At 45.3% G+C, this 26158-nt stretch overlaps 1 long non-coding RNA gene across 1 annotated transcript; it reads right to left on the bottom strand.

Moving 5' to 3' along the window:
- Positions 1-7863: 7863 nt before the first annotated feature.
- Positions 7864-25111, bottom strand: LOC122740113. Its single transcript, XR_006354710.1, has 3 exons — positions 24975-25111; positions 17927-18027; positions 7864-7993 (listed from the first exon to the last, which is right to left on the bottom strand). It is a non-coding gene; the product is annotated as an uncharacterized LOC122740113 (long non-coding RNA).
- Between the last annotated feature and the right edge of the window lie 1047 nt (positions 25112-26158).

Below are 26158 nucleotides of genomic sequence, written 5' to 3'. Positions count from 1 at the left end.
AGTTCAATTGGGATGTGGTCCTGGGAGGAAGTGGACCCCTATACACAGTTATGATTCTAAGCCACAGAAGGGGGAGGAATCACTCCCCCCCCCCAGGAGAATCCACCTTGGTCACTGCTGCCTTGGAAAGAGGCTGGAAAAGGGAGGAAGCACCCTTTGGATAGTATTGTTGGTACCCTCTAAATTCTCCCACCCTAAGCTGAAGTCCCATTTTCTCCACCCTAGTTACCGACTCAAACCCTTTCTGGATGTATTTGCATCATGGGAGTGGAATCTTAGAGGCTACAAAGTCTTGAAGACTAAAAGAATAGTTAGTTTCCTATTGACGGAGTGAGTTCTTAACAGTGGCTTCTCTTTTAGAGGTTAAAGTCTTGCCTGGTTCTGCCGCTTGACTGTTTGACCTTGGGTAAGTCACTTAACCACTCTAGGCCTCAGTTTTCTCATCTGTACAATAAGGGGGTTGACCAGATGGCCTCTGGGGTCCCATCTAGGTCCTGATCTATGACCCTCACCAAGCCCTTTTCCCCTGCCCCAAACACAACATGAGACCATTTCAAAGTTCCCCACATTCAGCCCTACCAAGAAGACCCCTTGCTCAGGACAGATCTGCCTGCCTAGAACATCATGGACTTTTCGTTACTATTGTCTCGTAGGTGATCCAAAGCATCATGGGAAAATGTATATGGCCTGTCGCCCACCCCATCTCCTCGACTCTAAAATGGAGGCTTGAACAAGGTGTCCTCTGCAGTCAATTCCAGCTTGCATCACAGGTTCATGGGTGTGATATTGAGCTCATCACGTCCCTCCTCCTCCTTGTCCAGAAGACGAAGCTGAGGCCAGGACCGAGTCATTTCTCCTCTCTAAGCCCCAGTCGCCTCCTCTGTGACATGAGCAGGTTACACCGGATGAACTTTTAGGTCCCTTCTGGTTCTCAGGCTTATAACCCATCAGCAAAAGGTGACAGAGGGGCAGCTAGGTGGCGCAGTGGATAGAGCACCGGCCCTGGAGTCAGGAGGACCTGAGTTCAAAACCGGCCTCAGACACTTAACACTTACTAGCTGTGTGACCCTGGGCAAGTCACTTAACCCTCATTACCCCACAAAAAAAACGTGACAGAAAGGGGCCTGTTAAGGATATGCATCATCTGAAAGAGGCAGAGAGTGTCATAGAGGAAAATCACAGCGTAGCCCTAGACAACCTGTGTGCTGACTGGTATCCACGGCATAGCAGGAAAAAACAGACAAAGGCCCCCAGTGCTTGGTATGGAGGGACACAGACGAGAATCATCCGGATTAAAGGGCCTGGAGGGGGGCAGGTGGAAGCTTCCCTGGGGAATGGGGGCCCTTCCTGCTTCTCCTTCAGCACTTCTGACTTGTAGGCCTCCTTTCCACCACCCACGGGGTTCTCATTCCCTGTACCAGCTCAGGGCCTCCCTTGTGCTTCTGTGACTGACTGTGGGCTTAGGACCCTGCTCCACACTGTGGGAATAAGGACGATGTCTTATCCTTTCTATAAAACTCTCACAGTTAGTTAGGAACTAGAAAGAGGACACCCATTGACTAGGGAATGGCTGCACAGACTTTGGGGTGTGAATGCAATGAAACGTGATGTTAACTTGGGACCAGAACTGTGTATTGGGATCCACTTCCTCCCAGGGCCACATTCCAGTTGAGCTTCCTCCATTGCAGCCACTTGACAAAGGAGCAGACAGGGCTAGTGACTGGTCTGGAGTTGTACTGGTAGATATGGGCATAATATTTGTAATCACTTCTAGGAGATGGGTAATTGGAAGAGAGAGATGCTTACTATACAGTGACAATAAAGGATAACAGATAGGAAGGGTGGGAGCTCTCCTCTGATCTCCATGACCTGTGAAGAGATCTGGAGGCAGACCCCAAGATGTGGGGCAAATCATTAATGGAGTGTTTATGGAAGGAGAAGGCATTCGACGTCTAGAATGAGCTGATGCAGAGTGAAGTCAGCAGAACCAGGAGAACAAGAGGAGCAGCAACAACAACAAAGTAAATTAAAATATTGGTTCAAAAGGAATCTGAGCCCCAAGTAATTTTAATAATCATTCTTGGTTGGGGGCAGCTAGGTGGCACAGTGGATAAAGTACCATCCCTGAATTCAGGAGGACTTGAGTTCAAATCCATCCTCAGACACTTGACACTTACTAGCTGTGTGACCCTGGGCAAGTCACTTAACCCTCATTGCCCCTCAAAAAAATTAATAATTAATCTTGGTCCTGAATGAGAAAGAATGAACCATGCCACCCTCCACTAAAAGAGCAGTGTTGGGGGGGGCAGCTAGGTGGCGCAGTGGATAAAGCACCAGCCTTGGATTCAGGAGGACCTGAGTTCAAATCCGGCCTCAGACACTTGACACTTACTAGCTGTGTGACCCTGGGTAAGTCACTTAACCCCCATTGCCCTACCAAAAAAACCACACACACACACACACACACACACAAAAGAACAGTGGGGGCCAATGGGGCAGCATACTACACACACTGCCAGATTAGGCCCCTAGATGCGTTGTTTCTGGTTTTCTTTGTTATTAACTATGTGCTGTAGCTCCTCACACTCAGTTTAAGACAGGGACTCTTCCCCTTTAGTGCATCATGGACCCTGAGGCAGGCAGTCTGGTAAATCCTGTGGGCCCCTTCTCAGAGTTGTGTTTTTAAATGTGTAAAATAAAATCCACTATTTTATATAAATTTGTATAAATATATTTTATGTAATAATCAATTATAATTATTTTACATAATTCTTTAAAGCCAGGATTATAAAGAAAACCTATTATATTGAAATTCAGTTCTCAATACATATTTTTAAAATAAGCTCACAGACCTAGGGTAATAACCTCTGTACTATGCACTTTTTTTTAAAAAATCCCCCTTTGATATCAGAAAATGATCGATTCTGTTGCTGGGGCTAGGGTGAGGAAGGAAAAGGTAGATAGTCAGAAATGGTTTCCATATACAAATAGAAGGTGTCGATCAAAGGGTAATCATTTTAAAAGGAACTACTGTATTCTAGACACAGGAGACATAAAGACAAGAATGAAGCAGTGCCTGCCCTCAAGCGGTTTATATTCTATGTATGTGTATGTAGATATATGTGTGTATACACATGCATATAAAAAGCACACCTATAAGTCAATTTAAGAATCTATACAACGGGGGCAGCTAGATGGCGCAGTGGATAGAGCACCGGCCCTGGAGTCAGGAGTACCTGAGTTCAAATCCGACCTCAGACACTTAACACTTACTAGCTGTGTGACCCTGGGCAAGTCACTTAACCCCAATTGCCTCACTAAAAAACAAACAAAAACAAAAACAAAAACAAAAGAATCTATACAACATATAAAACTTACTACTTAAAAATCAGATCAATATTGCACTGATTCTGAAGACAAAGGATTTGGATTCAAATCCTGTCTATTATTTAATGCCGGTATGACCTTGGGAAAGCCTCTATGGGCCTCAGTTTCCTCATCTGTAAAATGAGAAGGGTGGACAGATGGCTTCTGAAGTCCCTTCCAACCTCATACCTAGAATTCTATGCCCCAGTCTCTCACACTGCCTGGCATACTGGAGGCTTTCACAAACACCACCTGAGAAATCGAGACATTCCTTCCATTAGGTTTCCTCTGGTAAGAACGTGCAATGCCCTGATGCACCCCAGAAGGACTGGTGTGTTTCTCCCCCTGCCATGAGACCCAAACCCAGCAGCTGGTTACCTCCTTCCAGCAGCACACTGAACGTAAACAGCAAAGGCTGTTGTTGTCAGTAGACGTGTAGGTGAAGATAAATACAGCTGGGAAAGCCAGAAAATTCTATTTACTTTTGCTGTTCTTGGATCTACTCTGGAGGAGGGGTCTTCAGCAGAGGGAGGGCCACTGCTGTCTTCTCTCCCTAATCCAGAGGTGAATGCTGCATGGTCAGATGATGGGGCCTCCTTCAGGGTACAGTGGAAGAAAGCTAGAAGGTGGGGCACAGTCTGGACCCCTAGTTGTTCTAAGCAATGTTTGATTATTTGTTTACCAGATGATCAAGGGAGATCATTTTGTCAAATTCATTTCAATTAATCTTTAAAAATTCAATTCAATTCAAAAAATATTTTCTGAGCACTTATCATGTACTAGATACTGGAGATACAAAGCCAAAAGTGTCCTCTCAAGTAGCTCACACTAGACCAGTGTTTTCAGTTGGGATCCTATTTGTCATCTGGCCCACTCTGGTTTATTGGACCCTCAAAGAGAACCTTCGGGGAAATTCCATTTGGCTGCAATAGGCCATTTCCCCAGAAGCCAGGGGGCCACTAACACTTAGGAACTGAGATGGGTGAGTGAGTGCCTCAGCAGGGCAAAGTGGAAGACTTTATTATGGTAATGTCGACACTCTGGATGATTCTAAGATGCAGCTTTAAATGGCCAGTCTTTTGATAGCTGAGGCTTAGATCCTTGCAAAGGCTGCAGATTGCATTGGAAATCACACTGCAACATATTGACAAGGTGGTGACAAAAGTATTAGGAACAAAACCAGCTCACTTGAATAATGAATGTATGGGATGCAATGCACTTACTCCTCTCCCATACATAGGTCCCCCAGAAAAACTATCCTCGGTCCAAGGTTCTCTCTGGGTCTATGTCTTCCCCAGACTACAAGTAACAAGCCCCCACCAATGTGTTCACTTTACTAGTCAGGCAGAAGAATACAATCAAGTCCAAACAAAGGCATTTAGTGAAATAATAAAAGTAGCAATAGAATATTTCCCTCACAAAACTGGGGCTGACTCTCCCACAAGCACATATACATCAGTGGGAAGAGTGGGCACGTTTATAGAGCATCACATGGAGGTCCACATGTGTAGGGAATGTATATGAGCAGGGCTCATGTGGGGAAGGTAGTTAGTACCTCATGTCTTCTGGATATGTCACTATGCCTTCCTGCTGGTCTCTGCCAGGCATGTAGTCTTTACCAATCCTGAGTAATCAAGCAATTGAATTTAAGTAGGCATACAGACCAGGCTGTCCCTGATGAGAATGGCTCCCTGCTGCTCTTGTGGCTCTACTAGTCCCCTGTGTTTCTGGCCGCTGGTTGGGAGTGGCTTCATTGGGCATGAGGTTGTGGAATTTCTTTTTTCTAACTTGTGGCTTCATTGGGAGTCTCCAAATGAGGTGCCATCTCTTTTCCATCAAAGAAAGATTAGGCTCCGCCATCTCTCTTTTAGCTTGGAACACAAGGGCTTAAGCTTCTGCCCTTTTAAAGAAGATGGGCTTTTTTTTTTTTTAGTCAGGCAATTGGGGTTAAGTGACTTGCCCAGGGTCACACAGCTAGTAAGTGTTAAGTGTCTGAGGCCGGATTTGAACTCAGGTCCTCCTGACTCCAGGGCCGGTGCTCTATCCACTGCGCCACCTAGCTGCCCCGAAGATGGGCTTTTTGCTGAGCCAAATTCAGACTCTGTGTGTGTGTGTGTGTGTGTGTGTGTGTGTGTGTGTGTGTGTGTGTACACACAACTTACCTTCTTTATCTCCCCCATAGGGAGAGAATGTCAGTTGTCAGAGCCTTGGCTTTGATAGGCTCATCTCTCCAAAAGGACAGTCACCTCTAGGGGCCAAGCACTTTTGGTACACAAAAGGCACTGTCTGCTTTTCAACCTTAACTTCTTGGTCACCAAAGGCAGGTTCTCTATCCCAAGCCTCATTATGACTTGGGACCAGAAAGCCCTTATAACACCTACTTAAGGGGGCAGGTAGGTGGTGTAGTGGATAGAGCACCGGTCCTGGATTCAGGAGGACCTGAGTTCAAATCCAGCCTCGGACACTTGATACTTACTAGCTGTGTGACCCTGGGCAAGCCACAACCCCAACTGCCTCACTAAAAAAAAAAACCTCAAACACAGTGTTCTTTCCCAAAACACTGCAAAGAAAAATAATCCAACCAAAACAAAGTGACTGGGCCCTTAAATAATGGAACTGGTAACTACATTATTGACAAGGGAAAAAAAGACCTATCTGCACAAAAATACTTAGGGCAATATTATTAGTGACCATATAAAACTGGAAAGCAGCAATATGCCAAAAGAGGACTGGCTGGATCAATTGGTGGTTTAAAAAATAAATAAATAGATAGATAGATAGATAAAGGAATTCTAGCACCTGGGGCAGCTCCTCTTACAAACCGATTGCCCAGAAAAGCTACCCCAGACTCAAAGTACTCTTTGGGGTAAGACCCATTCAAAACCACAGCTCATGGAACTCACTGGATGTGTGTTGTGTCTCCTAGGCAGGCAGCCAGAGAACATCCAAGGGGGACACAATCGGAAAAGGAGATGGGCCTGTTGTATAGGGAGAGCAAGCAAAGACAGATGCACAGCCTCAGCATGAATGTCAATGCTACGGTAATATTAAAACGGAAAGACCTCTAGCAAGCTTCATAGCCTACCTGTGGAGGATGGATGGGATGGGCATGGGAGGATGGGCATGGGCCACAGGATGCAAAGGCCTAGTGATATGTGCCACTGGAGAGAGGGTCCACATCCCAACAATGAAACACGTTAAAGCAAAAGGAGCGGGGCAGCTAGGTGGCACAGTGGATAAAGCACCAGCCCTGGAGTCAGGAAGACCTGAGTTCAAATCCGGCCTCAGACACTTGACAATTACTAGCTGTATGACCCTGGGCAAGTCACTTAACCCTCATTGCCCCACCAAAAAATAAAAAATAAAAAAAAAAGCAAAAGGAGGCCAAAAATTATAAGGAAGAAAAAGGAACTCAGAAGGAATGTGGAATTGAACAAATACATCAAGTCCCTATATTTTGTTGGCCTGTTTGTCTTCATTTTTATCGCTATCATTGATTTTTTTCCATTCCCCTCACTTCCTGATAGATCAATATATCCTCCCTCTCCCACACACAGAGAAGCAGCCTGGTAGTAAAGAATGAAAGAAGAAAAAGCAAAAGGGGGCTCAGATGGAATAAGCATCAACATCCACCAGCCAACTGTCTTGTTAACAGTAACAGATACTCTTTCCTTCAGCAAGCCATAAACAATGGAAGCTTCCTGTTACAGGGAAGGCTTTGTTTTGTGTTCTGGTGTATTTGGAGGTTTTCGTGGAGCGTTCTGTTTCTTGGATGTTTGTTTTTGTGGTCTTTTGTGGTTTCATCTACAGTTAGAATAAGTTTTTAGAGGCACTGACACTGAAACAGGAGGCCCTACCACCAGCCTTTGAGAGGCAGTGTGGCTGGCCTACAGTCAAGAAGGCCTGGTCTGCGACCCTTGGGAGGTGACTTCAACCATCCTCTGAACTATAAATTGCAGTCCAGATCTGCACTGATAGAAAAGGAAGCTCACTGGGAGTGCTGGTTCCACTGACCAGATCCACGATTGGACCTAAAAAACTACCCTCACCATGGATTCTTGGCCCTTTGACAAGTATATTATTTTAACAATATAACAATAACAATGGGGTATCTAGGGTGGTCCAGGAGGACTAGAACCTTGAATGTGAAGGCTTGGCTAGCTCTTTTGGGGGCTGCTCATCCACCTTTGGTGGCTCCGAGAAGCCACAGTACCCAGTATAGTAAGTACAGCAGTCGCACCCTGGTAAATCATGTGGGCGGATGGGCTAAAGCAGATTAAAAGTAACTGACAGGCCTCAAACCTGTCGGTAGGTTAGGGGGATGTCTACCCCAAGCATATGAAGACTTCCCCAGAAGAATGGATAGATGAGAACATTTAATTCCACTGGCTGTGAAGGCAGCTGAGGCAGGGGCTGTGGAGTGCTCAGAGCTTGGTCAGACTTTGAGGAAGCCAAAGTCATCCATCGTGTCCAATGACCAAGGTCATCACTAGTTGTCTTGACTTTTGTCTTGCCCCTGGACTTCAATGACTCAGAGAGAACGAGGTGGAGGATTTTGTGCCTCTGCCTCACTTAAATCCAATTCACCCGTGAAACGAGACATCATCCGTGGTGTCATTGGTCCTCTCTGAAAACAAAGGACAAACAACACTATTTTAACAATTTACCACTGGTGGTGTACACAGAAAGTATAAGACAAGGACCTTGCTGATGTACTGAGAAAGGTAAAGTATACAAGACAAATATAGGGATCAAAAGAAACCCAAACTGCTTGGAGTTTCGGACTTGAATAGCTGAGGCATGCTCCTTGCCTTCCATGCCAGTGTTTCCAAAAGGAATCACTGCCCAGTTTGGTTCTCTGTACAGCTGAGATGAAGAGCTGAGGAAATGTCACTGTGCTGTGCATGGGGGCCTATTATTAGCTGAGAAACTCAATGGGGGAAAATGCTTTAAAGAACTGCCACAAAACAGAGCATTTTGTTGTGAGTGCTATTGTTTCTAATGTAAAACAGACTCAAAGGCTCCAAAAGTCACCATTTTATTGTGCTGGGACATCTAGTCAAGTGTACCTGGGCATGGCAGGCCTTAAGCTGAGGTGGAGCAGATGGCCACCCATGTGGCCTGGCTAAGGGACCTTAGCATGTGCCCTCCGCTGGCATCCTCCAGGGGCCTGAAGTCTCCTCATTAGATGGTGTTTCTTTTTGCCTGGGATGGCCTATCTCCAGGAGTTTCCTGTTAAAGGTACCTTAAACATTAACCGGGAAAGAGTCACCCATTAACACATCAACAAGACTAGTTATCAGCCCACTTTCCAAGCCTGCAGTCAGCCCCAATGACGACAGGAGCCCAGATACATTAGAATAAGAGGATAATGGGGGTTGGGGAGTAGGACAATTGGGGGGAGATGGAGTGGTATAAGAGTGCTGGATGATTTAAGGGGCTGGCAGAGAAGAGTAGATCAGAATTACCGCTGGGCAACCAGACAGCCTCATGAGGGCACTGGATAAGCAATAATGAATCACTTGACAAGCATTCATTAAGCACATACAGAGTCCTATGTCAGGTGCTAAGAGAGATATAAAGATGGCTCGGCCTCACGGGGCTTACTGTCTAGCAAAGAGTTGCCACAAACACAAGCTGTGCTAGACAATACCATTACCCAATAACACGATGGGCACAAGGCCTGGATCTGGCAGGCATTAAGATGATGTATTGATTCAACATGCCTTTATTAAGTAGCTGCCACAGGCCAGGCCCTATGTTAGCTGGGAGGGATTCAAAGACAAAATTTCTGCCCTTAGAGAGTTCACATTCTACTGGGTGGGAATACTATGTACAGAGAAAAGCAAATGCAAAATAATACAATACTCTTACTGAAGCACCTTCTATCTGCAGAGGACGATGCTGGATAATGGAGATCAATGGTTCAGACAGACCTAGGCTCTGGCTTCAAGGAATGGCAGGAATGGGCTTCAACACACAAGTTTCATTCCTGGGGAAACTTCTTCCACCAAGAAAATTCCAATATGTCCCTGAGTCTTTGCAGACTTGCCTGAAGCTCAGACAGCTAGTAATTAGGCAAGTTCACCACTTTACCCAGCATGCCCTGAAGTTTCTAGCCATCCTCATTTCGCCAAGCAGATTCTACTTCCAAAAACCTTTGGTGATTTTCATTGTTTGTGATTTCCTTCATGCAATTCCCTCTACATTCACATAAGCAACAGTTCTACAATTTGGAGTCATAAAGCATTGACCTAGGACATATACCTCAAGGAGGCCCAGGGCAGAACGAGAGATCCCAGATCCAAAAAAGAGTCAGAACTTCACTTTGCGGGGGAGGGAGGAGCAAAGAACAGGAAACAAAGTAGACACCCATCAATAGGGAATGACCACACAAATTGTGGTACATGAATCTACTAATCCATTAACAATGAGGAATGTGAAAAAATTCAAGACTTATGCAACAAAGTGAAGTCAACGGGGCCAGGAAACAAATGTACACGACCACAACAATAAAGAAAGAAAAAAAGGAAAGAATAAAGGAAGGGAGGGAGGGAGGAGGGAGGGAGGGAAGGAGAAAGGAAGGAAGGGAGGGAGGGAGGAAGGGAGGAAGGGAGGCTGGAAGCATGGGAGGGAAAGAAGGAAGGATGGGAGGGAAGGAAGGAAAAGAGAGGGAGAAAGAAACAAAGAAACAAAGTTAAACATTGTGTGATTATAACAACCAAGCTTGGCCCCAGAAGAGAAATAAAAACATGCCCTTCCCTTCTTGCTCAGTGGAGGTGGGGACTATGGGTACAGAATGTTGCACGTACTATCAGATTTGGTTGGGTATTGCCTAGTTTTACTGAAGTGCTTATTGTCCTTTTTTCTTTTTTTTGTTACAAAGGATGCTTCTGTGGGTAGAGGAGAGAAGAGGGATGCATTCAGAAATGAAGGTAATCTCAGAACAGTAGATAGGGATAGAGATTAGACCTATGATTGCACTGATATAAGAAAGAAACTCCCTCAACCAGCATAGATTGGCTTCTAAGAGTATTGCCTAGACTATGGTGAGTTTAGGGGCAGCTTGGTAGTGCAGTGGATAGAGTGCCAGACCTGGAGTCAGGAAGACCTGAGTTCAAATCTGGTCTCAGACACTTCCTGGCTCTGTGACCCTGGGCAAGTCACTTAATCCTGTTTGCCTCAGTTTCCTCATCAGTAAAATGAATGGGAAAAGGAAATGGAAAACTTCATAGACTTCCATGGACAAGTCCATCGGATCATGAAGAGTCAGACACAAGTGAACAACATTGGAAGCTTAAGTGCTTTGCTGAGATCCCTCCCTTAGCCTTCCAGAGACAAGTGCTGGACTTCATCATGCTGATTTTTGAAGCTGGCTCTCAATCTACCACCACAGCTGCCTTCTAGCCTTAAGATATATTAATCTGCTACAGCAACTTGCTATCATGCAATAATTGATTAAGTGCCTATGAGGAATGCACTCAAGAAGTGCTCTAGGATCCAGCACAAACCCCCCGGAGCCAGCTTCTTCACAGAACACCTCCATCAGTTACCAGCCTCAAGAGAGGCTTTCTTTTCTGGGCTGGAAGACAACACAAGCCTTCTTCAACTAGGACACATAAACATTAACAACAACAACTTGAATTTATACAGAACTTTAAGGTTTGCAAAGTACATTACAAATATCTTATTTTTATCCTCACAACAACCCTGGAATGTAGGTATGATTATTTTACAGAGGAAAATAGAGGCTAAGTGACTTGGCCATCCATCTAGCATCTGGTCAGATTTGAACTCAGGTCTTCCTGACATAACTGACTTCTTCAGTGTCTATCCCTGCACTCCCAGCAAAGGTCATGAGAAGCCAGTCCTGCCCTCTGGTATTTCACCAGAGAATTTTCAAGAGAGATGAGACACTGAGATAGTTTAGATGAGTCGGTCACTATGCTGGATGATTCAGAGACTCTCCCTTTTGCGCGCGCACACACACACATACACACACACAAACGTCCCACACATGAGAATGAACCTAAAAAGCTCAGGTCTCGTTTCAACCATGACAGACCATGAGCTATAAATCTGGGGTTTGACTTCCACATCAACCCCAGAACCCTTAAGCCATCCACTTTCCCCCTGAAGCCAATGGCAGGGAGGCCTTTCTAAGGGCTTGAAGCCAGAGCCCGTGATGAATGTCCATGATGGATTGTCCAAAACCACTCTTGCTGGAGGACAGAGCGTCAAAAACACAAAAATCTGCTTAGGCAGACGTTGGACTGGAGATCCACATGGAAATGTGATTTCTTAAAGCTGAAGGCAGCTCCTGGATCAAGTTCCTCGGGAACCTGGACCGACCCAGCAGACAAAAACAACATCCCATCCCACAAGGCCTTCCAGCCTGTGTTGTGAAATTAAACAGACATGAGCTTTTTGCCCTCAGAACACAAAACACATCCCTGAACTTCCCTGGGCTCTGAAATCAATATGGGATGTCAGAAAGGAGGTGGAATGGTTCCCTGGCCCCGTTAAAAAATAATTATGGGCCCGTGTTTGTTTCCTTCGGGCTGAGTGTATTGCCAAAGAATGATTCCAAAACGATCCCATTTCCCAATCCTTCGGCAAAGAATGCTTGGTATGTTTTGATTGGTCAATGCCCCATCACACATGTTTATGAGGTTGGCTCTTTAATATGATGCTAATATATTCTCTTCAGGCAAAAGGGCCAGGCCGGGCCAAGAGGTGAGGCCAAGTTTACCTGAATTGCCCAACAGAGACTTGATTGGTCTCAGTGCCCTTACTATTCAACACGTTCCCAACTGCAACACAGAATAATAATGAAAAAACAACCGGCATTTACATAGCACTTTACCTCATTTTTATTCTCACAACAATCCTTCAAGGAAAGTCCCATTATCCCCATTTTACAGATGAGGAAACTGAGGACGAGAGAGTTAAGTGGTTAGTCTAGGATCAGCCAACTAGTCAGTGTCTCCAGAGCTAGATGGCTCCCTGAGTCCATGTCTCTCTGACTCCAAGACCTGTGCTTTAGTCTCTACATCACACGGCTAAGTTCCTTGAGGGCTAGAACTGTTTCATCTTTGTCTTTGTAGTACTGGTGCCTTACACAGTGCCAGACAGGTAAGATAGATGCTTAATAAATGCTTATAGAATTGAATTAATAATAATAGCTCACATTTCATAATACTTAAAGGTTTAGAAATTATTTTCTTCTCAAGATCCTGGTGAGGAAGATAGGAAAAAGACCTTTCTGTTGTCTCCCTGGAAGAAAATCAAAATAAAAAATATACTTTCTTTTCTTGATGGATCTGGATCACTCTTATAGTTGTTCATAAAGATACAGGTTTCCATATGCACTTTCCCCATTCTCATTCAGAGTCTGTTTTGCCACTGGATGGAAGAAAATTTAACTGTATTCATATATATTTTAAAAAGATGATGGTAGTAAATATATTTTTCACTTATATGACTAAAATAATAAATGTTCAATAAAGGACTGATTGGTCAAAGAGTAGGAATAGTTTCCCAGAATTGTTGGATCAATCCACTGCTCCAACAATAATATATTGGTGTGTGGGGGCAGCTAGGGGGCGCAGTGGATAAGGCACCATCCCTGGATTCAGGAGGACCTGAGTTCAAATCCACCCTCAAACACTTGACACTTACTAGCTGTATGACCCTGGGAAAGTCACTTAACCTTCATTGCCCCACAAATATATGGCTAGTCAGTCAGTCAGTAGTCAATCAACATTTATTAAGCACTTACTATATGCCAGTCACTATGCTAAATGCTGGGAACACAAAGAAAGGTAAAAGTCTCTGCCCTCCAGGAGTCTAAAGGGGGAGAAAGCATGGAAATAACTATGTGCAAAAAACTGTATAAGGATAAGCCGGAAATAATCAATAAAAGGAAAGTGCAGGAATTAAGAGAGATTGGCCAAGGCTTCCTATAGAAGGTGTGATTTTAGCTGTGACTTGAAGAAAGCCAGGGAAGCCAAGAGGAAGAGATGAGGGGTAAGAACATTCCAGGCATGGGCACAATCAGGAAAAAATGCCCTGAGGGTCTTATCCCAGGAAGACCAAAAAAGGCTAGTGTCACTGCATCAAAAAGTACATGGGGGGGGGGGCAGCTAGGTGATGAAGTGGATAGAGAGCCAGCCCTGGAGTCAGGAGAACCTGAGTTCGAATCTGGCCTCAGACACTTAACACTTAATAGCTATGTGACCCTGGACAAGTCACTTAACCCCAATTACCTCACACACACACAAAAAAAGTACATGGGGGATATAATGTGTAAGAAGAATAGGAAGGGAAAAGGACCAACATGTACAAAAATATTTATAGCAGCTCTCTTTGTGGTGGCAAAGAACTGGAAATCAAGGGAATGCCTATCGATTGGGGAATGGCTAAACAAGTTGTGGTGTATGAATGTAATGGAATACTATTGTGCTGTAAGAAATGATGAGCAAGCAGATTTCAGAAAAACCTGGAAAGACTTAAGCGGACTGATGCTGAGTGAAGTGAGCAGAACCAGGAGAACATTGTACATAGTAACAGCAACATTGTATGATGATCAACTGTGATAGACTTGGCTCTTCTCAGCAGTACAATGATCCAAGACAATTCCAAAGAACTCATGATGGAAAATGTTCTCCACATCGAGAAAAAAGAACTGTGGGTTCTGAATGCAGATTGAAACATACTGTGTCTACCTTTTTGTAGTTTTTTTCTTTTTTGAGGTTTTTCTCTTTTGCTCTGATTCTTCTTTCACAACATGACTAATGCAGAAATACATTTAATGTAATTGTACATATATAACCTATATCAGATTGCTTTCTGTCTTGGGGAAGGGGGAGGGAAGGGAGGGAGGAAGAAAAATTTGGAACTAAAAATCTTATGAAAACAAATGTTGAAAACTATCTTTACATGTAACTGAATAAAATACTTTTATGATCAAAATAAATAGATAGGATGAATGAATGAATGAATGAATAAGTAAATAAATGAAGGGGAAGGGGGATGGTTATGAAGAACTTTAGATGTCAAATAAGAATTTACATTTGATCCTGGAGGTGAAAGGGAGCTACCTGAGGTTGTTGAGTAAGGGGGTCTGACATGGTCAGACTTGCCCTTTAGGAAGATCACTTTGACAGCTGAGTGGAGAATGAACTGGAGTGGGAAGAGATTTGTGGCAGGTGGGCCAACCAGGAGGCTTTTGCAGTAATCAAGATATGAGGTAATGAGAATCTACATAAGGGTGGGAGCCTGTCAAAGAATGGAAGAGGCCTGTATTAGAGAAATGTTGCACAGGTGAAATCAACAAGAGATGCTGTAGAGATGAAATCAACAAGAGGTGCTGCAGAGGTGAAATCAACAAGAGGTGCTACAGAGGTGAAATCAACAAGAGGTGCTACAGAGGTGAAATCTACTAGAGATGCTGTAGAGATGAAATCAACAAGAGGTGCTGCAGAGGTGAAATCGACAGACCTTAGCCACAGATTGGACATGAGAGGGGAGAGGGTGAGAGAGAGTGAGAAGTTGAGAATAACCCTGGGTTGGGAGCCTGGGCACCCGAGAGGATGGGGGTGCCCTGGACAGTAATAAGGAAGTTTGGAAGAAAGGGTTTGGGGGGAAAGACAATGAGTTCAGTTTGGAATATGTTGAGTTTAAAATACCTTTGGAGATATCTAAGAGAGGGGGCAGCTAGGTGACTAGCTGTGTGACCCCGGGAAAGTCACTTAACCCCCATTGCCCCACAAAAAAAAAGAAAGAAAGAAATAGATAACTAAGAGGCAGTTGAAGGTGTAAAACTGGAGGTCAGCAGAGAGAGAGGTTAGGGCCAAATAAGTATATTTGAAAATCACAGTCATAACAATGGAAATTGAATTCATTGGAACTTATGAGATCACCAATGAAATAGTATAGAGAGAGGAGAGGAGAGGAGAGGAGAGGAGAGGAGAGGAGAGGAGAGGAGAGGAGAGGAGAGGAGAGGAGAGGAGAGGAGAGGAGAGGAGAGGAGAGGAGAGGAGAGGAGAGGAGAGGAGAGGAGAGGAGAGGAGAGGAGAGGAGAGGAGAGGAGAGGAGAGGAGAGGAGAGGAGAGGAGAGGAGAGGAGAGGAGAGGAGAGGAGAGGAGAGGAGAGGAGAGGAGAGGAGAGGAGAGGAGAGGAGAGGAGAGGAGAGAAGAGGGTGCAGAACTGAGCCCTGTGGGATACCCACCCCACCGTTAGTAGGCATGACTTGGAGAAAGATCCATCTATTGTCATCTTTCTTAATGGAACAGACATGAAGTGAAACATCACTGAAATTTGAATTTGCTTTATTGGTAGTCATTGAGAGCATTTTTTCCCACACCACGGGCTGATCTGTTTTAGAAAAAATTTCAACAACTCAGGTTAGAGGCAAAAAGGGCAGTGTCTCAAGATTCAAACCAAAAGGCTCCCTCCTCCCCATGCTGGTCCCTGGCCCCCATTCGCCAACCTTGTGAGGAATTGGTTTCCACTGAGCTGGCTCTGAGCACGGTCAGTTGTCATGACAAGAGACTTACTTGTGGTCATGTGAAAGGAAGTGTCTCCTCTCAGTGCTGCACATTCTCTTCTCATTTTCCTTTTAAAGACAGAAGTCATGGGCAGCCTCTTTTAAAAGGAGCACTTTCACATCTCTCTGTTCCCCAAGCACATAAACCAGGCCTAAAGGCCCAGACAGACTGAACCTTTTTCTGCATACAGCAAACATTTTCCCCACATCACCTCCTTCCATTAGGCCTTTTTGTAAGGGACCCTTCATGCCCATGGGATCTGTGATGTAAAAGGCCTAGGTGTCCTCTGGGGGCCCCCCAAACCTCTACCCCAAAACTGGGACTGTCAAGAAGACCACTAAAATTAGTCTTTGCGATAGAGTGATAGGCATGGCAGAGGATAGTGATTCTCAGATGTTTTGGTCTCAGGACCTTTTTGAGCTCTTAAAAATTATCAAGTATCAGGGCAGCTAGATGGCACAGTGGATAGAGCACTGGCCCTGGAGTCAGGAGTACCTGAGTTCAAATCCAGCCTCAGACACTTAACACTTACAAGCTGTGTGACCCTGGGCAAGTCACTTAACCCCAACTGCCTCACTAAAAAAAAAAAAAAATTATCAAGGATCCCAGAGAGCTTTTGTTCATGTGGGTTCTATCTATAGACAGAATTTATGAAAATAGTTTTTATCACATAGACACCCTCCTTTCAAGGACCCCCTATGGGTCTGTGCTAGTAAAATTTAACCACTGGAGATATTTCTGTGACCCAGTGGATAGAGTGCTGGGCCTGAAGTCAGGATGACCTGAGTTCAAATCTGGCCTCAGATACTTACTAGCTGATCCTGGACAAGTCACTTAGACAAGTCTGCCTCTTTTTCCTCGGTTATAAAATAGGGGTAATTATAGTACCTACTGCCCAGGATTGTTGTGAGGACCAAATAAGATGCTTGTAAAGTGCTTAGCACAGTACCTGGCATAGAGTGCGTGCTAAATATATGCTTGTTTCCTTCCTTCCTCTCTGGAAAAAAAAAAAAGTACCCCTGGCCCACTTTTAAGTTTAATCTGCTTATTAACAGTTTTCCCATTGCTTGCTTAAGTGTGGACGATCAACTAAACAATAAATCGAGCCCTAATGTTCCGTGTGCAGTGATTTCTGAGGTATGAACACTCACGATGAAATGTTAACAATCAGCTCTCTGGAGCCACTTGGCTCCTGCACACCCCTGCCTGGCCCACCTTTGAGAACCACTGGCCTAGTAGACAGGGAGTCGGCTCAGATTAGGGAAGGCGCTCTAGGTTTCGGAGCAGGTGCCTATCAGCATTGGTGAAGGGAGTTTCCTTACAAGAAGTTCCCTAGAGCAATGGAATGATAGGTCTGGCTGGGGGAGTGGAGGGGGGTGGGGAAGAATCTTTGTCTTCTAGGTTGTCCAAGTGGAGTTCACCATGGAGTATCTGGCACAACCTCCCCAAGTGTACGGACCCTGGTCACAGTGTGTCCAAGAAGGAGCCTTTTAGTAAAGAATAGCAACATAGATTCACCTAGTGATTTGAGGGAAATCTGAACTTATGAGCCCATCAGTGCAGGGAATGCCCAGTGTGGAAGCTCCCTCCACCTAGGCCCATCATTTACCGACTCAGAGATTTGTCTAAGAAGTTAAATGAGTGTGAGAGACAGGACAACCCAACCCCAAGCCCAGTTCTCTATCCCACACCCTACTGCCATTCATAGAACTTTAAGAAGTGCCAAGCTCTTCAAAACAAGTTAGTGAGGTAAGTAGTACAAGTATAATTATACCCACTTAACAGATGAGGAAACTGAGGCTTGAATTTTTAAAGTCTTTGCTGACTCCAGGTCCCGTCTGGGTTCTTCCACCTACACCAGGATATCAGAGGGCTTGTACATGCTTCCATGAATAAGCTACATCAGCCCCAAAGATCCTAACATGATCTACTATGAGGCCAATTGCAATTCCAGCAACAACTACAGTTCTTGTGAGGGGATGGGGGTGGGGGGGCTCTGTTAAACTAACCTCATTCAGCTGGCTTCCACGTCTCTCTGCTGATGTCGCTTTGCTGCATTGTCTAGTCCACGGAAACAAGGAAGGACAGTATTCCAAGCGTTTGGGACAACCTATACAAAGGATTTGGTGGGGGAATAATGTGAAAGTAGTAGTACCGAGTCAGAAACCAGGTCCTCCATCTCCGGAGGGTTCTCTCCACCAAATCCAGCTGCCACTTCTATCCAGCTGTCCCCCTCTCAGGTCACACTCTATACAAAACGGTGCCTCGCAACCTCCCCAAATTCTAGGCCACCTGGGACCTGGAACAGCTGCAGTGGATTCTTTTCCTCAAAGACACCTCTTGTTTTTCCACATCTTTGTAATTTGCCTCACTTTCCCTGGCTCATGGCCTCCCATCTTTGTTCGTCCCCCTCCCTGCCCCCACCTTCCCTTCCCCCCACCCCCCCAGCTCTCGCCTTTCCAGCCAGAGCCGATATCCACACCAGGGTCTGTGTTTATGTCTCTCGGCAGTGCCAGGCTCACTGATGTGGTCAAGGAGGCCCTGGGAGCTGGAGTCACTGATGCTGAGTCAGCAGCCCTGAGCCGGCTGGCTTCCTGGGCCTAACCAAAATGACTGAGGATTTTTCTCATTAAAGCCTCCCTCGGCCAACCACAGGCCCAAGGAGGCGGAGGGCTTTTCCCCTCTGCTTGTAACCACTCTGGGGCCTGTCACATTTTTAAGGGCAAACAGAGGGGAGGGTGACTTGGTGGGGAGAGAGCTGGTCTGAGGATTCGACCCTCACTGGCACCTCTTTCTATTTGGATTTGCTGTTTGACCTTGGGCGAGTTACATAAACTCTCAGCGAAAATGTCTGGGGATGTGCAAGGCCCTGACAGCTAGGAGATGCCCGCCCTCACAGAGCTGGGTTGTTTCCATTGAACCTCTGAAAAAGTGACTTAATCTTTGGCAATCTCAGACCTTCCATTCAGTTATGCCAGGCCCTTTACTAGGGGGTACTACTAAGACAAAAATAAAGAGGCCCTGCCTTCACCAAGCTTGTGTTCTGTTGGGGAGAAACATGTGCACAAATCATTAAATACAAAGTATAACCAAGGGATCTCCAAGGGACAAGGGGGCAGGGGGTGCCCATCACCTGGAGGTATCGGGATAAGATTCCTATGGGAAGTGATGAAGCTGAGACTTGAAGATGAGGAGGGGGTATATACCCCAGTATTGGGAGACAGCTTGGACAAGCTCCCTGGGACAGGAGCAAGCTGGCCAGCCTGGCTAAAACGGCTCATGAAGGGGAAGTGCATGCAAGAAGCCTGGGAAGGTCAGTGAGGCCTAGATTGAGGTTTGGTTGTTTTTTTGTTTGTTTGTCTGTTTGGTTTGTTGTTTGTTTTGTTTTTGTTTTTTTAGTGAGGCAATTGGGGTTAAGTGACTTGCCCAGGGTCACACAGCTAGTAAGTGTCAAGTGTCTGAGGCCACATTTGAACTCAGGTCCTCCTGACTCCAGGGCCGGTGCTCTATCCACTGCGCCACCTAGTGGCCCCTAGATTGAGTTTTTGATGCCAAGGAATCTGGACTTGAGTTGAAAGGCAACAAGGGGCAGTGCAGCTAGAAGGGACTCTGGACACCATCTAGTCCAAGCCCCTGATTTTACAGAAGAGAAACTGAAGCCTGGGGAGGAACGTGATGGGATCCAGGCTCTAGGAACAGTAGGAAGGTGGTTGTGAGGAAGATGAATTGAAGAGGCAAGGGCTTCTGGAGGAGGCGTTGTCCATCTACAGGCCAAAATAAGCCAATGGGGGGAGAAAGAGAAAGGCAGGCCATCACCCGAAGGCCAAAGCTTCAGGAAAGCAGATTGTGCTACAGGGTAACTTCTCCCCTGTCCCTGGTGGTCATTTCTTCCAGTTTTTTTTTTTAATCAGTGTTGCTGTCTTGAAGCCTCCCCTCTGGCACCTGGCTAACCAGACTGCCTCAGTCTTCAGAGTTTGGTGCACCAGAGAATTCTGATCTAATAGCCTTTGAGTCATGAAGACCTGAGTTCAAATCCCACCTCAGATACCAACTAGCTGTGTGATTCGGGGCCAGTCACTTAACATCTGTTTGCCTATTTCCACCTTTGCAAAGATCATCTCTAAAGTATCCCACAGTCCCTAACACTCATTCTAAATCCCACATCAAAGCCAGAGCCTATCAGACATGCACCTGCTAAACATTACAAGTGCAAAGATGAGACAGTGCCTGCCCTCAAACCGCTTTCATTCTGCTGGCAGGAAATCACAGACACATAAGCAGACAAGCTAATTGCACGGAAGAGGAACTGGGGACCCTTTCATTAGCCCCCTTCATCTTTCAGAAGGGGAAAGTAAGGTTGATACACAAAAATAACTTGTGTGATATCTCACAGGTGGCAAAGCTCATAAGCCGTATCTGAACCCAAATCCTCTGCCTCCAGAGTCCCCAACCATGCTACTGTCCCGTGCTTTGAGGTCAGAGAGAGCACTCCTGAGGATCAGGGAAGTCTCTCTTCAGGCTGCAGCAGCCTGTAACCACTAGCTCAATTCCTAGAGTTTTCAAGCAGAGGTGAGCAGGGAGAGGACACCAGTCATAGATCTACTGTGTGCAAAGAGCCCATTGGTCTTCTCTTCCTCTGAGCTCTCATGACCTTTGTCTTCTATACTACCCAATTTCACCTAAGCTCCTTTCTCTTTCTGAATTAAATTGATTCCTTAATTCTAGATTGTATAATTCCAAATTCTACAATTTCTCAGAACCCAGGAAATCTCTTAAGAGTTCCATGTATCAGAGGCAGCTAGGTGGTGCAGTGAATAGAGCACTGGCCCTGGATTCAGGAGGATCTGAGTTCAAATCCAGCCTCAGACACTTGACACTTACTAGCTGTGTGACCCTGGGCAAGTCACTTAACTCTCATTGCCCTGCAAAAAAAAAAAAAAAAAAAGAGTTCCATGGATCTTGGTCTTCCTTCTCCAATTCTGGGTGAGCTCTTAGAGGGCAGAGACTATATAGTATTGGTCCAGATATGTAGGGAAATATGTACATATATATGTAAACATATGCAAATAAATACATAAATATTTGTTTATACACATGCATACAGGGTGTCCCAAAAATCTTAGTGCTTTTTAAAAATGGCTATTAAATATTTGGGGGTCACCATGTTTATATCCATCAATAAACATTTTATTAAGCACCTACAAGGTGCCAGGCCCTTGCTAAGTGGTAGGGATGCCAAAAAAAAAAAAAAGGCAAAAGACAGCCCTGCCTTCAAGGAGCTTACAGTCTAATGTTTACAGGCACACACCTCAAAATAACATCTAATTATAACAGGGATTTTTAGACTTCAGAGGGCTGATGAACTTGGATGGGGAGGGGGGGAATCACATCTTTATTTTCATTTTTCTCTACCTGAACTTTAGCTTTTCCATCTGTTTCAAACAAGACAACTCTGATTCTGCAAAAAGGGCTCATCGGCTTCACCAGAGTGACCCCCAAAGAAGTCCATGACACAAGAAAGGTGACGAACCCCTGGATTGTAGCATGCATTGAGGTTTTATAGAAACTGGACTTAAGGGTAAAGCGTGGCTGAATCTGGCTCTGAAGAGGATCTCGCACTTCTGAGAGAGCTTCTCAGATGGTTGGGACTCAGATGGTCTCAGATTTGTGGGATGGTGGAGCCCAAAGGGACCTCCTCAGCAACTGTGGGATGTCATGGCTACCAAGGCGATTTTCCTGAAGCCCATCATCTGCCCAGGCTGTCCCCTGTCTGATAAACTCTAGCAGCTCCTCTGGATGCCTCCAGAATTCCACATAATCTACTCTGTTTAATGTTCACTTCCCAACCCAGCTCTAACCTTGAATAGACACCTCCTGACCTTATTGTGTTCCTCAAATGGCCTGAAAGTCTCTTAGAATCCTTCCCTGAAAGTTCCAGTCATGAAGTCAGTCAATAAGCAATAAGCATTTATTAGGCACTTACTATATGCTAGGTACTGTGCTGAGCACCAAGGACACTGCAAAAGGCAAATACATGGTCCCTGCCCTCAGGAAGCTCTTAGTTTAATGTGGGAGACAACATGCAAAAATAACCATGTACATATGTGACATGTGCAATAGACATGGATGGTCATCTCAGAGTGAAGCATCCTCCCCTCCATGAGCCTTTTCCTGATCTATCCTGCCCAACAATCAGTGTTTCCCCTCAAAGAGGACCTCATCTTCACGCTGTTCATCCTTATCTGTGCGGAGGTTATCTCCCCAGTAGAATATGACTTCCTAGAGGTCAGAGACTTTTCATTTTCCTGTGTGTCTCCCCAATACTTGTCCCAGCGCCTAGAAAGTAGCCAGTATTTAGTACAAGCCTGCTGACTGATTGAATGATTGATCTTCTAGTCAAGGCTAGCCTAACCATTTTTGTGTCTTGGACCTCTCTGGCAATGTCTGCTGAAGCCTGTGGACCCCTTCTCAGAACGAGGTTTTTAAATCATCTAAGGACATGCTCAATTCAGTTACAGATGAGTGAAAACAAAGATGTCTTTTTTTACCATCCAAGTCCATGGACCCCCAAAATCTACCCATGGACTCGTTGGTGGGTCTGCGGACCACGGGTGAGAAGCCCCTGCTCTAGTCTATCTCACACAGTTTATAGATGAGGGTGGCTCCAGTTCCAGGTGACCGAGGTAGCTTGTGGTAGGGATGGAATTTGGGGCAGGCCCCATTTCCGAGGCAGTGAGTGCTCTTGGCAGACCAGCTGGTTTGTTAGCTACTCTCCACCCTTCAGCCATCAGCCTTGACTGGAGTTTCTGAGGGAGGCCTCTCATCCTCTGGTCCTGCCTTCCTCTGGGATGGACCTCTTCTAAGTTCCTCAAAGAAACCCTGGATTGTTCGACCAGGCCACTCAACTCTGGGAAGCTGGCAAGGCTGGGGAGAAGGGATCTTTCTTGAAAGTTCGCCCGTGTCCAAAAGCAACCAGAGGCAGGAGCAAAGTGGCTTTCCAGCCAGTGCCCAGCATCTTATTGGCAACCCTGGCCCGAGTGGGACCAGTGCTTCCTTTGAGGCTGGTCTCCACGTCAGCTCCCTGGGTGGGAGAGCTCTCCAGTAAACAGCATGAAGCCCTCAGACACTGAGAGAGGAACAGTAACAAAAACACCACCAAACCAAGACACTCAGTGAAAGCCACTTCCTTCATAGCTTCGTGCTGATGTAACCTTCGGGGTCATTGTGTTGAGACGGGAGGTTTGTTTCCGGCCTCCCCACAGCCTCCCTGTTGGCATGAAGGGGAAGGCATTTTAGCAACCCTCCGAGCTCTGGGCTGTAAACAGAGATGGGGGGCCCTGGGCTCAACCCTACAGGCACAGGTGTTCCCTCGTACACCGCCCCCCCCCCCCAGGAAGGAAGAAATGGATGAGAGGTTGGAACCAAAGGCCAAGGCAGACTGTGTGACTGTGTGGGCTCAGCCCTCTGTGTCCTCAGGCCTTGGACTTGGATGTTAGGATTTGTCATCTCAGTTTGGCTCCCTGGGGCTGTGAGTGATTGCTATAAGGTACCTTTCCAAGTCATAGAAGTCCAGCTCTACAACCAGAAGGGACCTCAGAGGCCGTCCAGTCCAACCCCCTCCTTTTACAAATGAGGAAACTGAGGTGCCTTCTTACACAAATAAACACACAGAGTCCGTGGGAAAAGTAGGCCTGCATTGAAGAGTATGATGGTTGTGAGGTACAGACATCGAGAACCCATTTTAGCAAAGGTAAATTCACAACTGCTCTAGTGCCCTCACTACACAGATGAGGACCGAGGTGAAATGACTTGTCCAAGGTCATACAGGCAGTGTCAGAGACAGCCCTCAAACTAGGGCCCTAGCCTCCAAACTCAGGCTCCTCCCACTGACTCGCCCTACCTCTCTCCTAAGAGCAGGTGAGTTATGGTTTAAAAAGCACTTTAGGGGCAGCTAGGTGGCGCAGTGGTTAAAGCACCAGTCAGGGATTCGGGAGTACCTGAGTTCAAATGTGGCCTCAGACACTTGACACTTACTAGCTGTGTGACCCTGGGCAAGCCACTTAACCCCCATTGCCCTGCAAATAAAAAAAAAAAAATTTTTTAAAGCACTTTACACATATCCCCACCCCCATCCCACCCTCCACCCCCCCCCCATCTGAGTCTCACAGCAGCTCTAGGAGGGAGGTGTTCTGATGACCTTTGGCTAAAGCTACAGACTACAATGCATCCTCATTGGGCTGCCATGTTTAATCTTGAAGTTTAAAGATTAGCCATGTGCCCATGTGTGGGTAACATATGATCTTCTCCAGGCTAAGTGTTTGCGGTTCTTTAGATGAATTCTCTCCTGACATGGAATCAAAGCCCTTCACCACAGCCATTGGACACCCCTCCAGCCTTTCAATGTCTCTCCCAACCTGCAGCACCACAACTGAGCCCAGTACTTTAGCTGTAGGTCCAAGGGGACAGAGGATCATCACACTATGACATCTCTGCAAGCAATGGTGCTCAATGCAGTCCAAGATCAAATCAACTTTGGGGGCTGCTTCAGCCACTAATGGCAAATACCATAAGCCTTTTTCTGACTAACTCCTGTGTAACCCTTTTCTTGTAACACTGATTTCTTGGACCCAGGTATGACTTTTACATTTAGTTCTTTTGAATTTCATCTACTATATTTAGCCCAATTCTCTAGCTTTTCAAGATCTTTTGGGATCCGCTATCATACATTGTGTTAGCTATATCTCCAAGCTTTATGTCTTTTGCAAATTCGCTGAGCACGCCACCTCTGCCTTTACCTAAGTTATTGATAAAAACGTTAACCACTCCAGGACCAAGCATAGATCCCAAGGGTATTCCCCTGAAGACCTCTGGCAGGTTGATAATAATAAATGGCCACTCACTGAATCCAGCCATTCAGACACATCTGAATGCATCTGATATTATCTAACCAAATATCCCCATCTTTTCTATAAGAATGATATGATAAACTCTATTGTCAAATGTTGTGTTAAAATCAATCGTAATGGCTGGCTCAAAAGTCCTTTGTATAAAACTCACCTCCTCGGTGAAGATTGATTACTCAATGATCCTCGACTTCCCAGAGGACAGAGTTGTTGAAAGATTGAAAGAAGAGAGATGCTGATCTTCTGGCTTCCTGCTCTGAGAGAAAAGACCCATGGTCCCAGACTTCCTTCAGGTTCCTGAAGAGTGAAAAAGATTGTGGGTCAAAGCTGATATGAAGAGGAGCCAGGAATCTCAATCATGTCAGCTTCAATCCTGACTTTCCAGGAGTTACACATAATAAATTATATCAACAGCATCCCATGTAAAATGAGGAGGAGGAGGAGGATGAAGAAGAAGGACTTGGGCTGACATGCCCCAATTGTAATGGAGCCGATCTGGCTCTTTGTGATTGCTTCTTTAAAGAGATGTTTCCTATAATCTTTTTCATGAAATATTCTAGAATTTTCTCAAGAATCAAAGTCAAGACTGTTGGCTCACAGTTTTCAAATTCTACTCTCTCCCCCTTTTTTAAAAAAATCATGACAGTTGTCCTCCAATCCAACATATCAAATATCTTCAATAGTGGCTCAGCCATGATAGTCCTATCAATAATAGGTCACACAAGGGGCAGCTAGATGGCACAGTGGATAGAGCACCGGCCCTGGAGTCAGGAGTACCTGAGTTCAAATCCGGCCTCAGACACTTAACACTTAACTAGCTGTGTGACCCTGGGCAAGTCACTTAACCCCAATTGCCTCACTAAAAAAAAAATAAATAAAAAAAAATAATAGGTCACACACACACAAAAATAATAGGTCACATTTTATAATATTTTAAAGTTTGCAAAGAACTTTAAAGATATGATCTTATTTGATCCTACTAGCCCTGGGAGATAGGTGCTATTATTATGCTCATTTTATGGATAAAGAAATTTAGATCAAAGAGATTACCTGACTTACTTGGTGTCACACGGGTGGTCATTTTCTGAGGCGGAATTTGAACTGAAATCTTCCTGACTTCAAGTATAATCTCTGTACTAAAGGCTATAGTTCAATTGAGCCATGTCTTTTGAACTCATCAATGAAAGCTGGGTGCCCCTTTATGCTACTCCTTTCTTATCTTACTTCCTGTTCACCATTTGGGGTCTGTCATTTCTAGTAAAAAGTTCTTCTTGGCAGAAAAAAAACAGGAGTAAAAATAAAAGTGGGCAATTCTTCATCTCATCCATTCCAATTGCC

The sequence above is a fragment of the Dromiciops gliroides genome, chromosome 2 (genome assembly GCF_019393635.1).
Source record: "Dromiciops gliroides isolate mDroGli1 chromosome 2, mDroGli1.pri, whole genome shotgun sequence".
In the NCBI taxonomy this organism is placed as follows: domain Eukaryota; kingdom Metazoa; phylum Chordata; class Mammalia; order Microbiotheria; family Microbiotheriidae; genus Dromiciops; species Dromiciops gliroides.
Note: the sequence above shows the minus strand (reverse complement) of the source record. Positions and strands in the feature narration are given on the sequence as shown.